The sequence below is a fragment of the Sorex araneus genome, chromosome 3, assembly GCF_027595985.1.
Source record: "Sorex araneus isolate mSorAra2 chromosome 3, mSorAra2.pri, whole genome shotgun sequence".
Classification (NCBI taxonomy): Eukaryota; Metazoa; Chordata; class Mammalia; order Eulipotyphla; family Soricidae; genus Sorex; species Sorex araneus.
Genome location: NC_073304.1, coordinates 73,712,752 through 73,728,937, shown reverse-complemented (window position 1 = coordinate 73,728,937; position 16,186 = coordinate 73,712,752). Strand labels below are relative to the sequence as shown.

At 47.3% G+C, this 16,186-nt stretch overlaps 1 protein-coding gene across 1 annotated transcript in view; it reads left to right on the top strand.

Moving 5' to 3' along the window:
- Window positions 1-9,660: 9,660 nt before the first annotated feature.
- LOC101545487 (dehydrogenase/reductase SDR family member 2, mitochondrial-like) overlaps window positions 9,661-16,186 on the top strand; it is a 31,367-nt gene continuing 24,841 nt past the window's right edge. Inside the window, exon 1 of the mRNA XM_055132715.1 lies at window positions 9,661-9,681. The gene's annotated coding sequence lies outside the window, so the exon portion shown is untranslated. The remainder of the gene's footprint in view (window positions 9,682-16,186) is intronic.

Genomic DNA, 16,186 nt, shown 5'->3' with positions numbered 1-16,186 from the left:
CTCATATACTTCTTACCTCTTCCCTGCCTCTGCCTGGGTCCCACTGTGGGCTTCCCTAAAAGGATGTGCTTTGGGAGAGTCCCAGTGCTGCACCGGCGGAGAAGGGTGGGTGATCTGAGTCCAGAGGTGAGATTTCACGGAGGCCGAGCCCTGTGGGGTAAGGAGAGTTCCAAAGGGCCATATAGTCAAACCATCCCACAGTTCCTTTAGCCTGTGAGGACACAAAGGCAGACTATGCTCAAACAGAAGGTTCTCCCCAGGCAGGAAACAATACTCTTGGTGAAACTCTTAGAGATTTTCTCATGCCAGCCCAGGACAGGTGGAGTGTCTGTGTGCTGTCACTTGTGGGAGGCCAGGCTGAGGTTAGAGCTGCATCTCACTTGTCGGCTGTGTCTGCCAGATCTCAGGCCCATGCTTCCAGACAATTCTGTGTGAAGTTTAGTCCTCGGACAGTGTGTGAGGCAACTCTATGCCATAAATGGATGCGGGGAGCTCTGGGGTAGAGACCGAGGGTGGGAGCAGGGGAATGTGGGAAACAGGGCTGTGTGAGGACAGTGCCACCCTAGATGTGGGCCTGACCTTTCTCCAGTTGAAGGCTGACCTATCGGATGGTGAGGTCCTCAGGTAGAGCCTCTCTCTCCTCTCCTCTCCACAAGGAAGCCTGGGGGTGTCAGCTCCCCCAAAGAGGCTGTGAGTGAAGGCCCACAGAAAAGGCCTGCCTTGGCCCCTTCTGCACTCAGAAGGGAGAGGGAGTGAGCCACGAGACCTCTTGGGAGTCCACAGCTAAGGTTCCACATAGCTGAAAGGACAAAACACTCATCCCATTGCTCTAGGAGGCCCCCGGGAGAAACTCCATCTCTCTTCTTTGCAAAATAACAATTAAGCTCATTTTCCAAGCAGCAGCCTTCAGAAACTTTCACAGGAGGCTTTTAAGCATCAGGTTCAAATCTCCCGTTAATGGTTTGAGTGGCCCATGAGGCTGTCCCGTGGGGTTCCCAGAAGCCAGAAGATGAAAAGAATAAGGAGGCAGGAAAGGAAGATCAGGGAGGAGACTCAATAAGGCCAGCACACACACAGAACGGCCGGTCCTTCAATGACCTGAAGTCCTACTAGTTAAAGATACACTTGCTTACAGGAAACACTTTATACCAGTACATTTGCATGTTAGTTTTACATTTTCCTTTGCTTATTCCTAAGCAAAAGTCAGAATAGTTTTTGAATGAGAGGATCTGGGATGGGGGCAGTGGGTGGAGGAGGAATGTAGTGTCTCCTTTTGTACCACTTCTTAGTGGTAAGTTGGGGCCTTGGGAACCTGAGCAACTCAGGTGTGGGACTGATTCCTCACTAGTAACCCTGATCAGAGAAATAGGGATTCTTTAGGGTTGGGGAGAGGCTGAGTCATGATCGGCTGTGTTCAGAACTTACTCTTGGCTCTATTCTCAGGGATTACTCCTGGTGGGGCTCAGGGTACCATATGGGGTGCTGGGGATCAAACCCCAGGTCAGTCTCATATAAGGAAAGAAACAATTCTTGTACTGTCTCTCCAACCTTCAGCAACTGGAATTTTTTTTTTAAATTGAATCATCTTAAGAACAGTTACAAAGCTTTCAGGTTTAAGTCTCAGTCATACAATGATCAAACACCCATCCCTTCACCAGTGCACATGTTCCATCACCAAGAACCCCAGTATACCTCCCCTCCCACCCCCCAACCCTGCCTGTGTGGCAGATGATTTTCACTTTACTCTCTCTTTACTTTGATTACATTCAATTTTTATCCAAAAACCCAATATTATCATTTGGAATTTTCCCCCAACAATCAGACCTGCCGAAAAGGCATCATTAGATCATTGTTTTCTATTGCTGGTAATGAAGAGCATATGATGTCGCATGGCCCCAACAGTGGCTGCATGGTTTTGGAATTTTGGTATTTTAGTAATTAAGTCCAGAGTTATTTCTGCCAGTGGCCACTGTGTTCTGAGATTGGTTTGTGTGCTTCTGGGATCACGGCTGTTCAGGAGTGGAGGAGCCATCTGTGGGCGGCCGCTTGGGGTCCAGTTTGGACTGGGAGCAGGGCCGGCTCTGATCACCCATTGCAAATTTCCCATGCGCCCCATCACTGAGCAACTGGCAATTTTGAATCTTGCATATTTTGGGTCATATTTTACCAGGATGATGACATCCTGTCATCTAAAACCAATGGTTTTCTTGGCCAAAGGGATAGTTTATTGAAAACACCAAGAATCAGTCTCTGAAGTGTTTCTTTTTATAGGCTGGAGGGGGGAGTAGAGGAGGCCAAGCACAAGAAGCCATACTCTCCTCTCTGAAAACTATAACACAGACCCCACATCAGTTAGAGCTATTTCCAGAAACTCCCTCCAATTCTCTACTCCCTTTCTCCATATTAACTAAGTTAATCAACAGCCCCCTGCCAGATCTTTGCGAGGCTCACTGCCCCTCATACTCGGCTTTTGGGGTTAAGCATTATTGCAGGTATGACCCCATAAGAAGTTATAAGATACAAGACCACTTGATTGGTATGGGGGCTGTGTTTTCTTGAAAATGTTCCTGATGTCTCTCCAATGCACCCAATTTAGTCCTTTTCCAGAAGAACTTGAAAATGTTCTTCCCCTGCCTTGGGAACAGCAATGACCCCTCACCCAGGTAAAGAGACAAGAAGAGACGAGAGAGTGGCATGGCCCAATTGTCTAAGAAATTCCCGAGAGGCCCCCAGACCTCCTGAAAACCATTTGGAAAGCCCTGCTCTCCCATTAAAATGAGCTCAGTGTCTGCACTGGGGAGGCAGTATAGCATAGTAGCAACAGGAACTATTATCTGATCTCTATAATTCAGATGGATGCAGCCCAGCATTGGTAGTCATGGGAGCTGGCACAGTCTCACAGCAAGCCTTAGTGCCCTGTGGGACAATTCTAGGAAGCACCAATAGCTGTCAAGCTCTCCCCATTAACTTGGGACAGTAAGGAGGTGAGACAGAGGAGGCAGGTGTGGGGAGGGTGATGCTTATTAGGTAAAGTGGGGTAACAAGGCCGAGCCTTCCAGTAGCAGGGGAAAAGTGCCCCCATGTCTAACCAGTTCTATAGTCTGGTTCTCAAAGGCCCTGTATTAACCCCCAAATGTCTTGGGGGTGAAGGGAGGCGTTGTTTCCATCTGTATCAGCTCCTATCTTCTCAGGGAGGGAAGCAAAGGCATGAGACACAGGAGAAGCAAGCAGAGCCACCTAAAGTCAGGCTGGCTGAAGATCCCTAAAAGGGCAGGCCTTTGTGTCTCAGCTCCCATCTTGTAGTGTATCCTTAGTACAAAGCTGGCTTGGCATCTTAGGGGCTGGGAGGAAGACAAGGATGGTGGCGCCATGATCAAAAGCTGAGCTTTGCGGTCAGAGGCACTGCATCTCGGGAGGGGAAGCTCTGACTCCCCCACGAGGAGCTTATTTCCCAGGAGTGTTCTCAGGAGTTAATTTCCGAGGCCCAATAGCCTTTCTCTACAGTCTCTTTATTACCATGGAGACAATGTTCTGCTCTGACCAATGAGGAGTCTGAGCTGCAGGAACCATGACAACCTGTGGGGGCTGGAGGGACAGCTCTAAAGCACCTCTCAGACCTGAGCAAGGACAGGCGTGAGGACACTGTGATTGTCACACGCAGGGTGAGGGGAGGGAGATGGCCCGACGCTTCCCTGTCTCCCCCTATGAGCAGTGAGGGTGGGGGTTTGGTGGTGGCTGGGACGGCTGGATCTAATGTTCATCGTGCCACGCTTTAGGCTTTTCCCAATGTGTGTTTTCTGGGCCCCAGTCTGTCCAGTGAAGAGGTGACAGAGACACAGTGAGCCTAAGCAGGGCCCCTCGGTCCAGCCTGGGTGAAGAGAGGAAGTCATCTAGGAGATGACTCACAATGAAAAACAGTGCTTTGGGCTGGTGTGACAGTATGGGGGTAGGGCTGTGGAGTCAGATAGGCTTGGATTGAAGTCCACTTTCTCTGCATTTCTAGCCATGTGGTCTTGAATAAGTAAGTGACCCTCTTCTCCTCTCCTCCCTGGGGTGGAGATGATACCTCCTGTGTGGTGGTAACTCAGGGTGCAGGGCTTATGGTGTGAACCCTGACAGCAAACTTCTCTTTTCTGTGATGCAATCGCCAGATTTAAGCTTTGATGTGAGGAATCCAGCTCAAAGCAGGCACTGGCCAGAAAAATTGGGGGGTGGGGGAAAGGTTGGGCTAGTCAGAGTCCACATAAGAGTCAGATCAGCATCCTGTAACCCAAAACTCCTGCTGGGCCTGAGCAATACTACAGCAGGAAGGGCACTTGTCTGACATGCAGCAGACCCAGGTTCAATCCCTGGGCACCACATATGCACCCCCGCCCCCGCCCCCTGCCTGCCAACAGTGATTCCTGAATACTGAGCCAGGAGTAACCCCTGACCATGGCCAGGGGTGTCCCCCAGATAAAAAAACAAACCAAAACGGAAAAAACAAAACTAATAAAACAAACTCCTGCAAAACCAACCTCCCTGCAAAAACAGAATGACTCCTTGTTTTACAGATCCTGGTTGATTTAGACTTCTGGGACTGAAATAAGTGTCTTTCTTTTCCTCTGTTTTTTTTTTTCTCTGTATCTTTTCTCCAGCTTTAAATTCTAGCTCTTATGATTTCAAGAATAAGCCCCAGAATTCTTAGACATCTTCCCCCACCTCAACCTCTAGGGAAAACAAGACCCCAGACCACACTTCTCTCTCTTTTTCTGCCAGTGGCTTCCTAGAGACCCAGGTGTGCTGGGTAGTTTTCAGATCTCAGAAGGTGGAAAGCTCTTTTTAATTTTATTTTTTGATGGTACCTGCGCTAAAGGGCATCATGCAATCATAAAAAAGAACTTCAATTGCCTGTTCAGTAGTAATAGTAACTTAAAAGGGGGAATGAATAATCCCAGGCTTTCCTAACCCATGATATTTACATCACTAGGCTGGAGAAGACCCAAAATGCTGGCACAAAAGCAAAGCATCAATAGTTCGGGGCTCTACATAGTTATCTCTTATGATTACTTCTGGGTTCAATGTTGGCCAACTAAAGCTTGGTTCTGTGCATGAGATTCCTGCAAGTGACTGGTCATATAAAAGCAGGGTAGGGTTAGGTAGCAGACAACTCACCATATCCAATCCTGGAATGAAGCTGTTAAAGGTATTTTAGTTAGTTTTATGGGAGTCTGGAAGATAGAGGGAGCAAGGGGAAGAAAGGAAAATTACAGAAAAACATTGCCTGGGTTCCTTATTGTTGAGACTCTGGGGCAGACCAAGGCCATGCAAACGCTGGGTGCTGTGTAAGGCTGTAGCTGACTGTCATAGCAACTTCCACCCACTGCAGGAGCTAAACAGATTTGAAAATCGAGTTCTCTGTGTTCGTGCACGGATGCTCTAACAGAGACACCAGTCCAGAGGTTGCTAGGAATTTTAGGGGAATTGCATTGTGCAGACTCCGAAGGGCAGAGGATGACAAGTGGGAGGAGGGTCTGGGATCATCACTCTAGGACGTTATAGGGAATAAATAACAGATTCTGTAACGGTTAAGGCATCCTGTTCACCAATCAGTACCACATATGGCTTCCTAGCACCGGTAGGGGTCGCTCCTGAGAACAGAGCCAGAAACAACCCCCTGAGCACCACGGGCTATGGTGTAACAGTACCTCCAAGCACCACCTATCCCCCTCTCCACTCATTTAGTTAAACACAGCGCTTTCCAAAGTCGTTCATGACGATTAGTAACAGGCATTCAATTTTCCAACACCAGTCCCACCACCACTGTCACCTTCCCTCCACCATTGTCTCCATTTTCCCATCCTGCCCCCATAGCAGGCCACAACAATTTACTTTATATTGCTTGATGCCAATAAATAGCTAACAGAATGATCAAAACACATTTCCTTAAAAGAAAATCAGTGAAAAATGTATCTCATCACAGGGACATTAAGTCCTTGTTTGAGGGATTACCACCAAGATGTTGTTACAAGTTAAGCCTTCTGTGTTCATGTTTTTGTTAATCGAGATGGGTTGGCTTGCATGTGACATCCCGTCCAATCTGGTGTGACTACTGGATGGTCAGTTTTGTGAAGCTTTCCAGAAAATCCAGAATTTTTAACTGTCCAGCTGGAGTTAAATTTTTGACTGGGCTGTGTACCAGAAATTTTTTTATGGCTAGTTTATCTCTTTTGGGATTTATTTATGAGTCTCTGGAGCAAGGCCGTAGATGAGCTTACATTGCTGAAGAAGTGGTTCATGGGCACAGTTAGCAGGGCTTCCGGAAGTACAGGAAGGTGGAGGGAGGCATCCAACCCCAAGAAGGCCTGGAGTTATCAACCACAGGAACCCGTGTACTTGAGTTTTTCGGCAGGTATAGTTCTCCATCAGACTCAGTCCTGAGGCGAAGGAGTCCAGCTGGAGGCATGGCTGTGGCTTAGGGGTGTGAGAACAAGCAGCTGCTGGGGCTTTGTTTGGGCAGGTGCTGGCCCACCCTACTCTAAGACTGCCCTTGATGACTCAGCCAGGAATGGGTGTCTGCGAAATTTTTGTGGCTAGTTGATCTCTTTTGATATAGGTCTCTGGAACAAGGTCAGTAGGTGAATTTACATGGAAGCAGAGGTGGTTCATGGGCCAAAAATTAAGCATTAAGGGCGTAAGACTCTTGTCTTTCAGAGCCTGAGTGTTGGTACAACAGGGAACTTGTCTTGCACACAAGTAACCAGTATTCAATTCTTGGAACCCCATATGGTCCCTGGAGCCCCACCAGGAATGATCCTGAGCACAAAGCCAGGAGTAATTTTTGAGCATTGCTGGGTATGACAACCTTCTCTTTCATCCCCTCCCTCTCCACGATAAAAAGACACTCATCTTTCATGTGGCTGACCCTGTTTGTACCCTAGTACTGCATGGTCCCCGACACTATAGGAAATGACCTGACCCCTATGTACAGTGTCCCTGAGCACTACTGGATGTGCCCCCCAGCCCCAAGAAAACCCTAAAGCCAAACAAACAAAAAGCAGTTCCTAACACTTTCTTGAAGATGTTTCTCTTTGGTTCATCTGTACCCCCTGTGTCTTTAGAGTACAGAGACAGCACCCCTTTCTACTTTCTCTAACTGAGTCCCTTGATTCAATTTTTTTCCTTTGGGAAGATAAAGAACCAAGTTCCCAGGGCTGGAGCAATAGCACAGCGAGTAGGGCATTTGCCTTGCACACGGCCGACCCGGATTCGATTACCAGCATCCCATATGGTCCCCTGAGCACCGCCAGGGGTAACTCCTGAGTGCAGAGCCAGGAGTAACCCCTGTGCATTGCCGGGTGTGACCCAAAAACCGAAAAAAAAAAAAAAAAGAACCAAGTTCCGGGAGGTCCCCCACCCATGATTTCCTTTTTATGGTAACAAAGACCTCTAGGATCCTGAAGAAGGTTTGATTTTGCCACAAGGGCAGAGGGTAGGGATTCAGGAAGTACCCATTAAAGAGGTGACATTTGAGATGAAGGGCTTACAGGACAAGGAGATACTCCAGCGGAGACCCACATGAGGAAAGATACAAGGTCTTTGGCTCTCTATCCCTGCCAGAGGAGAGCAAAAGAGAGGAGCCATGTACTGGAGGAGCAGGAAAACTGGCCCCAAAGAAATCAAGCGTTGAATTCAGATTTTAAAACCAGCAGTTCAATTAGCTTAATCATGGCTGAATAAAATGGCTGAATAAATAGTAGTACTCCTACATCATAAAAGTAAATAAATGAATGAATAAATAAATAAATAAAGACCAGCAGCTCTTCTGGGCAAGCCATTGTCTTATCTTATCTTTTCTCCCAAAGCCTTACTCAGAAAGCCTGGTGTAGGTGGGCAAGTAAGATGAAGTATGCCTTAGGGACCAGCCCAGGAAGTGATTTATTGGCTGTTCTGGTTCCCACTGGCCTGCGACTGGCCCTTCTAAAGATGTGATTCCCTGCTCTCTCCCCTTCTTGTGACCAGGCATGCAAGACAGTTGCTTTAAGAACATGAGTCTGCCATCTTCCCACCTGTCACCGGTTGCCACTGATGCTCTTTTCCAGTCATCGTTCTGTCTCTCATTTGATTGGCTCTTGATGGCGGTGGACCAGAACCTTGGAGGCCCCAAGGGACTCTCAGCGGGAAACAAGGGGAGACTGAGGAAGCATGCATTCCCTCAGCCATGTTTGGTCCCCTTTTTTGGCCCCCTATCAACCTTCTTAAGACCCTCGTCTATTTCCATTTGCTACAATAGACTCTGGGGCAAATGAATTGTGGTTTTAAGCAACTATGCTCTGGGTACTTGTAACGAAACATGCCTGCCTTGAACTGGAAGTAGCAGTGACCTTGTTCAAGGCAAGACGGTTTTGGGTCCTTGTTCTTCCCAGGCAGTCTCAGACACTCTTCTCCAGCCCAGACCCATATAGAAAAACTGTGCGCATGTTCTCTGTTCTCCATGAATTCACCCTGTCTCTCGGCTATGGACTGACTTACCTCTCCCTCGATGTTTAAGGGAAGGACAGGTGCAGGGAGCCGTGATGGGAGCTGTCACTCCGGAAGGAGGACGGGCCGGGATGACTGATGGGTGCCCGTGCTCATTCTCCTGGTTAAAGGAGCGAGACCCAGCTGTGTCCTGTCAGAAGAGGGGCCAGGGAAGACAGTCAGGCGTGCAGCTCCCTGCCTGTCTCCGGGGCGACAAAGCTTCTGGATGACCCGCACAACAGTAATGAGATGGAAATGAAGAGCACTGCAGAATAATGAGCGCGATAAAAATAGAGACACGGCTAAGGAAGGGGCCAGAGCTGGGGAGCAGGAGCAGGAGACCAACCCAGAGAAGGGGATAGGGCACCCTGGCAAGGTTTCCGGCACAGCATACAACCCCAGGGTGCTGACAGGAGTGATCCCTGAGCACAGAGTCAGGAGTCAGCCCTGAACATAACTAGGTATTGTCTGACCACTTCCTCCCCCCTCCACCAAAAAAAAAAATGCCTAGTCTTGGGTATAACTGGTCACAGGGCTCCAGGATCTGAGAGAGCTTGTGGTGAGTCTGGACTGGAGGAGAAATTTTCCACCAACCTGCTCTGTTCCAATTGCCTCTGGCAGCACCCTGAATTTGAATCTCTCATGAGTGAGGGGACTCGGCGGTCTAGACAGTACAGACATAACCGAATGTGAGTATGGATTAGGCTCCAGTAGGGGGACTCCTCAGCATCCCTCCAATGACCAGCGTACACAGCAAGAGAGCGCTTTCTCCTGTGAACTTTACGGAAGTGGAGACCAGGAGGGGAGAGAGAAGGACTTGGGTAGGGGTGCATGGTGTCTGCGTTCCTGCCCCAGGAAGAATGAGTCCAGAGTCTGTGGATGAAGAGAGGCAGAGAGAGGCAATATCTGATTTACTACAGGGGACCAGCAAGTAACCTCTGAATTCAATGTCTGCTATCCTTGGGACTCACCCCCAGGAAAAGGACAGAAGAGTGAAAGAAAAAAAAAATCTCCTTGAGTTGGAGAAGACTGTCTGCTCAGCTCTCACACATATTTAAGGAATAGTACATCAGGTAGAGGCTGACGTGGGATAGTACACTGGCATGCATGAGGCTGACCCAGACTGTATCCCTGGCACCACACATGGTCTTCAGAGTTCTGTCAGGAATCACAGAGCACAAGGTAAGCCCTGAGTACAGCTGGGTGTGACACCCTCCCAAAAAAAAATACAGAAAAATAACACACCCAACTGTGTTTGTATTTGCACGTCTGTTTCTCAACATCTTGATTTGTGGGAATTGGTTTCTCCAGGACAGGAGCAGGGAAGTGACCCAAATTCCTGGTCCCTCAAGATGGAGCACCTGGGCTAAGGTGACTCCCGAGGAGACAGCCACAGTATTTTACTGAAGTCACTTCTCGATAACAGTGAGAAAATAGGATGCTTAATCAAATATAGTTTTGAATTTTTTCTTGTAAGTAGCAGTAAAGTCAAATTCAATTTTATTCTCTATCGCTTTCTACACCCATGTGCCCGCAAGCTCCCACGTGAGAGGGCGTGAGCTCTGCCAGCCATCCTGAAGTGCGTCGGCCTAGGCAGGATTGGGCTGTGGGCAGGAGCTCTGCCAATGAGCCCAAGGTGTGTCAGCATGAGCAGGAAAGGGCTGTGTGCGTGTCCTACTGTCCTATGGCAGCGTGCTCTGTTGCAAGTTGATATGAAAATACCTCTCAGGGGAAAAACAAAACAAAACAAAACAAAACAAAGCTGTAACTGTACCCTGGAATGATCATATTCCCTGAGGATGGGTCTTTGCCTCAGTAATCAATAATAATGATCAAGACTCGGAGGGGCTCTCCTGTCAAGCACTGTCATCTACTGTAGACTCCTGCAAGTTTAAAGCAACGAAGAAATGGGCCTGCTGAGGACCAATTCTTGGCTAGGAATGTTCCTAAAACTCAGAGGCAGTTTCACACCCAGTTGAGATGAAGCTCACCCCTGAGTGGCTCCGTCTCTCCCACTGCTGGACATGGCATTACACCAATACTGTCATTTTCCTCACTGGTCATAAGCATCGTCCTTTCTCAGCAACACCTTCAAGCTACCACGCACTCTGGGAAGAAAAGATGCCCTGAGATCCCCACCCACCTATAGTTCATTTGCATCTCCTGTCCTGACCTCTGTCTACAGGATTTATTCTATCAGCCCTGTGGCTGCAGGTCCCCACCATGGTTTCCATGGGGATCACTCCCAGGGACGTCATGGTTGAAGCCCAAAGAATAATTGCGCTTTCTGGTTTCAATCTTTCTAAGGCACTTTAATTATGGCCTGTATTATTTAAAAAAATGTTTGAAACTTTGTTTAAACACAGTGGTTAACAGAGTTGTTCATAATACAGTTGCTTCAGGTATTCAATATATCACACCAATCTCACCACCAGTGTGACCCTTCCCTCTACCAATGTCCCCAATTACTCAATCCTTTATCCCCACACCAACATGTCTCTTTGGCAACCACAAAATTACTTACTTTATATTGCTTGTTACAACATATATCTCATGATGGTGTCACTAAAGTGGTCTGAGTATTACTGACTAAATCAGGTGCTAGCTGGGCCTTCTTTGTCACTGTTTTTGTTCATTGAGCTTAGTGGGTTTCTACACAACTTTCCCATATAATTTTTTTTTTCTTTTTGGGTCACACCTAGCGATGCACAGGGGTTACTCCTGGCTCTGCACTCAGGAATTACCCTTGGCGGTGCTCAGGGGACCATATAGGATGCTGGGATTCAAACCTGGGTTGGGCGCGTGCAAGGCAAATGCCCTACCCGCTGTGCTATTGCTCCAGCCCCACCCATCTAAATTTCTGAGTGTCTACTGGACTGTCAGTACTGTGACATTTGGAGATACCTAGCTGCATGCTCTGAGAACTGCCACATCTCTCTTGAATATACATTTCTTTTTTTCTAGGGGGGGAAGCAAGTTTTTCTTTTTTCTTCTCTTCTCTCTCCCTCCCTCCTTCCCTACCTTCCTTCCTCCTTCCCTCCCTTCCCTCCCTCCCCCTTCCTTCCTTCCTTCCTTCCTTCCTTCCTTCCTTCCTTCCTTCCTTCCTTCCTTCCTTCCTTCCTTCCTTCCTTCCTTCCTTCCTCTTTCTTCCTTTCTTTCTTCCTTTCTTTCTTTCTTTCTTTCTTTCTTTCTTTCTTTCTTTCTTTCTTTCTTTCTTTCTTTCTTTCTTTCTTTCTTTCTTTCTTTCTTTCTTTCTTTCTCTCTCTCTTTCTCTCTCTCTCTTTCTTTCTCTCTCTCTCTTTCTCTCTTTCTTTCTTTTCTTTCTTTCTTTCTTTCTTTCTTTCTTTCTTTCTTTCTTTCTTTCTTTCTTTCTTTCTTTCTTTCTTTCTTTCTTTCTTTCTTTCTTTCTTTCTTTCTTTCTTTCTTTCTTTCTTTCTTTCTTCCTTTCTTTCTTTCTTTCACCATCACAAAGATATTTATGATTGAGTCTCAGTCATACAATGTTCCAACACACATCCCTCCACCAGTGTACATTTCCCACCACCAATGTCCCAAATTTCCCTCCTCCTTCTGCATCTGCCTCTGTGACAGGCACCTTTCTTATTGCTCTCTCTCTCTTCTTTTGTGCATTGTGGTTTGCAACTGGGTGGTGACTTTGGGTTGTAGATGTGACTACCAGGGTTTCCAGAGGTACTGGGAGGTGGGGGCAGGTAGCCCATCCCAACCCTGAGAAGCTGAAGATTTCAGTCACAAAACCTGTATACCCTAATTTTCAGCAGATTAATATCTTGGTGAGGTCCCTCCCAAGATGGTGGAGTCTGACTGGGGGCATGGTGACAATTCTGGATTGTGGGAGCAAGTGACTGCTGGGGGTTCTGTTTGGGCAGGCACTGGCAAACCTGCCCCCCTCCAATGTACACTGTACAGCCTTGCTCGAGGTCTGAGTAAATATTTTAAGATTTATTTATGGTCTCTGAAGCAAGGCTGGTAGAAAAGCTTCCATGTTGGCACTGGAGTTGGTTCACGGGGGTGACTTCCAGTGCTTCCAGGAGTATAGGAAGAAAGTGGGGTGGAGAGAGGTAGCCCATCCCAACTCCGAGAAAGCCCGGAAATGTTAGTCACACACAAACCTGCATACCTGAATTTTCAGCAGATTAATATCTCAGTGAAGTCCATCCCGGGACAGTGGCGTGCAGTCGGGGGCATGTTGCCGATTTTGGATTGTGGAATCAAGCAACTTCCAGGCTCTGCTTGGGTGGGCACTGGCAAGCCCACCAGTCTCCAATATACCCCGTTTGTACAGCCTTGCACAGGTCTGAGATTAATTACCACTTCTGATCTCTTTCAAGACTTTTTTATGGATCTCTGAGCCAGGCTGATAAATGAGCTTTTATGGCTGAGCTGGATGTGGTTTGTGTGCGTAACTCCCACATACTTAAATTTTAGTGGTTTAACTTCTCAGGAAATTTGGTCCTGAGTTGTTGGAGTCTGGCGGAGGCACAGCGGTGGTCTAGGGGGATCAGGAAGCCCGAGGGCACCATCAGGCTGCTGATGCACTTACCCCATGAGTACAGGTTGACCTGCTGGCAGCACGGTGCTTCCAGGGCCCCAGTAGTGACAGCAACAGGGGACCCAGCGGGATCCAGGACCTGGTCCAGGGCTGCCACAATATGCAGCTTGTGGGGCTGCAGCCACCATTCCAGCAGAACCTTACCAGGGGACACACCCACCTCCCCATCTTTGGTCTCCAGACAGTTGGGCGTTCAGGGAGGTTTTCCTCTATAACATCCTGCAGAAGGTGCAGCCTGGTCAGGGAGAAAATGGTGTTGGGGCTGCCCTGCTGGTGACTAATTGCCAGGGTCCCAGGTGGGGACCCAGAGCACCTCCTCAACTCCAGGATCTCAACCTGGTTGCTCTTCAGTGATGCCAAGTTGGGCCTCGGGAGCCCCGTTTAGATCTGTTAAAACTCTGCCATTGCCCATAGCGCTGGGAGCTGGGGGACCTCCGCTACCCCCATCCTCACACGTCCCACTCTGGGCTGTCTCTCTGCAGTGGGTGATTAGCTGGTTTCCTTTAATGGCGCTCTCCCTGAGCCAGAATATCCAAGTGGGTAATTGTGTGGCAGAAATAGTGTGGCCCCATCTGCTGTTGAGAGAGCTGAGAGCTGCTGTCCCTCTGAGGGTGCTTGCTGCTATTTCACCATCTTCTTTCAAATATAAATTTCTTAACCCTATACATTCTTAACCCTTAACATTTGCTGAGTATGACACAGGAAAGCCTGGCAAGCTACTCGTGGCGTACTCGATATGCCAAAAACAGTAACAATGAAGGTCCTCATTCCCTTGACTGTGAAAGAGCCCCCAGTACACCATAGGGCTACACTAGCATGCAACAGGGACGAATGGAGACATTACTGGCACCTGCTCGAGTAAATTGATGAACAAAGGGATGACAGTGATATAGTGATCCCTATAGAAAATCCTACCAAACATCCACAATAAGCCACATCCAAAAGTGAATTTTGATGACATTCCTTGCTTCCCTAATGCCATATCATTCAACCTTATGTTGGAGGTTCTAACCAATGCAATAGAGAAGGAGTGAGAAAAATATATAAATTCAGAAGGAAGACAAAGACTCTGATATGTAGTCTGTAATAAGATACTAGAAATAATAAAAATATAACAGTTTCTTAGCAACAAATTCAATAGGCTAAATCAATGATATTACCATACAATGAGATAAATTGTTTTAAATGTTTCAAAAAAACCATCTTTTACATTTATAGAATCTGTAAGATCTGCAGGATTGAGGCCTGAAGATGGCTTAAAGGAACCTGCCTGGCAAACATATGGTCATGCATTTAAATCCTGCTGTTTCACATGTACCAAGCACAATCTTGACAGCTCTCCTGCTTGCACGTGACCATGACCCCCAGCAGGACAAGCAAAGCTGAGGATCACGTTACACCACGTTTCACTCTTGCACCACAGTCAGGCATGTTTAAATGCCACAAAGGGGGAGGGGTGCAGACCCCAGCGCTTACCACAACTAAAAATGATGTACAGGACTGAGAGCCAGGAAATGCAACCCCACACAAGCACATGTGTGAGCATGACAGGGACCCTTGGGGAACACCACAATCAGGCCTTGTGTGCCTCAATGAGAGCTGTACCCGGCAAGCACATGAGCAAATGACTGATTTAAGGAGTATACACCTGATGACTACCACGGCTGAGTGTGTGAGCACCATGGTCTGATGCTCCTCTCGCTCAGAGCCCCACAGCTAACAACTGTGCAAACACCACTGCTAGATAAGTGTGTGAGCCCTGGTCATCACAAGCCCCCAAAGGGGCTTCTATTCTAGTTGTAGTGCCTGACTGGTTTGTTTTTTAAGATAAAGCAAATAGGGAAAAATGTTAATATTTGTTAGATGTAGTTGTTGGCAGCATTACCACTGTTCTTTTCTATTTTTTTTAATTTTAATTTTTTTTATTGAATCACCATGTGGAAAGTTACAAAGTACTCAGGCTTATGTCTCAGTTATACAACATTCAAACACCCATCCCTTCACCAGTGCCCATATTCCACCACCCAAAACCCCAGTATACCTCCCACCCCCACTCCCCTCACCCCAACGGCATAACTGATGAATTTCACTTCATTTTCTCTTTACCTTGGTTACATTACATATTTCAACACAAAACTCACTATTGTTGTTGGAGTTTCCCCCCAAGAAGGACAGCCCTACTACCAAGGAGGCATTTAATAATTAGTTTTCCATTGCTTAGAATGAAGAGATATGTAGCCCCACTGCTCCAAGTACATAACTTTTTTTTCCCTTTTTCCTTTTCCTTTTCCTTTTTCCTTTTCCTTTTTCCTTTTCCGTTTTCCTTTTCCTTTTTCCTTTTCCTTTTCCTTTTCCTTTCCCCCCCCCTCATCCCCCTTCCCGAGCCATGGTGGACGCCATGCCGAGTTTCTCCCCGAAAATGGGAAACAACCGGGAAAGAAGGATATTTCCTCTTCTCGGCTGGTGTGGGACTTTGCTTAGTTCAGTCTAGAGAAATGGCTGCTACTTTGACTACCTTCAATATTCCAACAAAAAACTCACTGTTGTTATTTGGAGTTTCCCCCCAAAGTCAGATCTGCTGAAAAAGGAACCGTTTCACATTGCTGACAATTAAGAAATGTTAAGTCTGTATAAAGTCCAGGGAAAATTCTGCCAGAAACTGCATAGCCCATCTCACAGTCCCAGTGCATTGCTGTAAGAAGCTGCGCTGGATGCCAAAATGTGTTAGAAGGTCTCTGGAATCAAAGTCTTTAGGCGCAGAGGGTCACCACTGTTCTTTTCTATTCTTCCAAAATATATCACAATGGACTGGAACCAGAGCCCAGCAGGAAGGGCACTTGCCTGGCATGTGGCCTGTTTGGGTTCACCCCATATGGTCCCCCCGCTTGTTGGGAGTGATCCCTGAGTACAGAGCCAGAAGCCAGGTCTTGACTGCGGTAGGGTGTAACCTGGAAACAAAAACAAATTTCGTAATTGAAGAAATATATGTCAGATGTAGGATAAAAGCTCTTCAGAGGTCAGATATGCACATTTTTTGAAGCTTTTGGGCATCAGTCTATGTCACAGCACAGCACTTCTGCATCAGAGAAACCGAGTCACAATGTTTCCCTTGTCAGG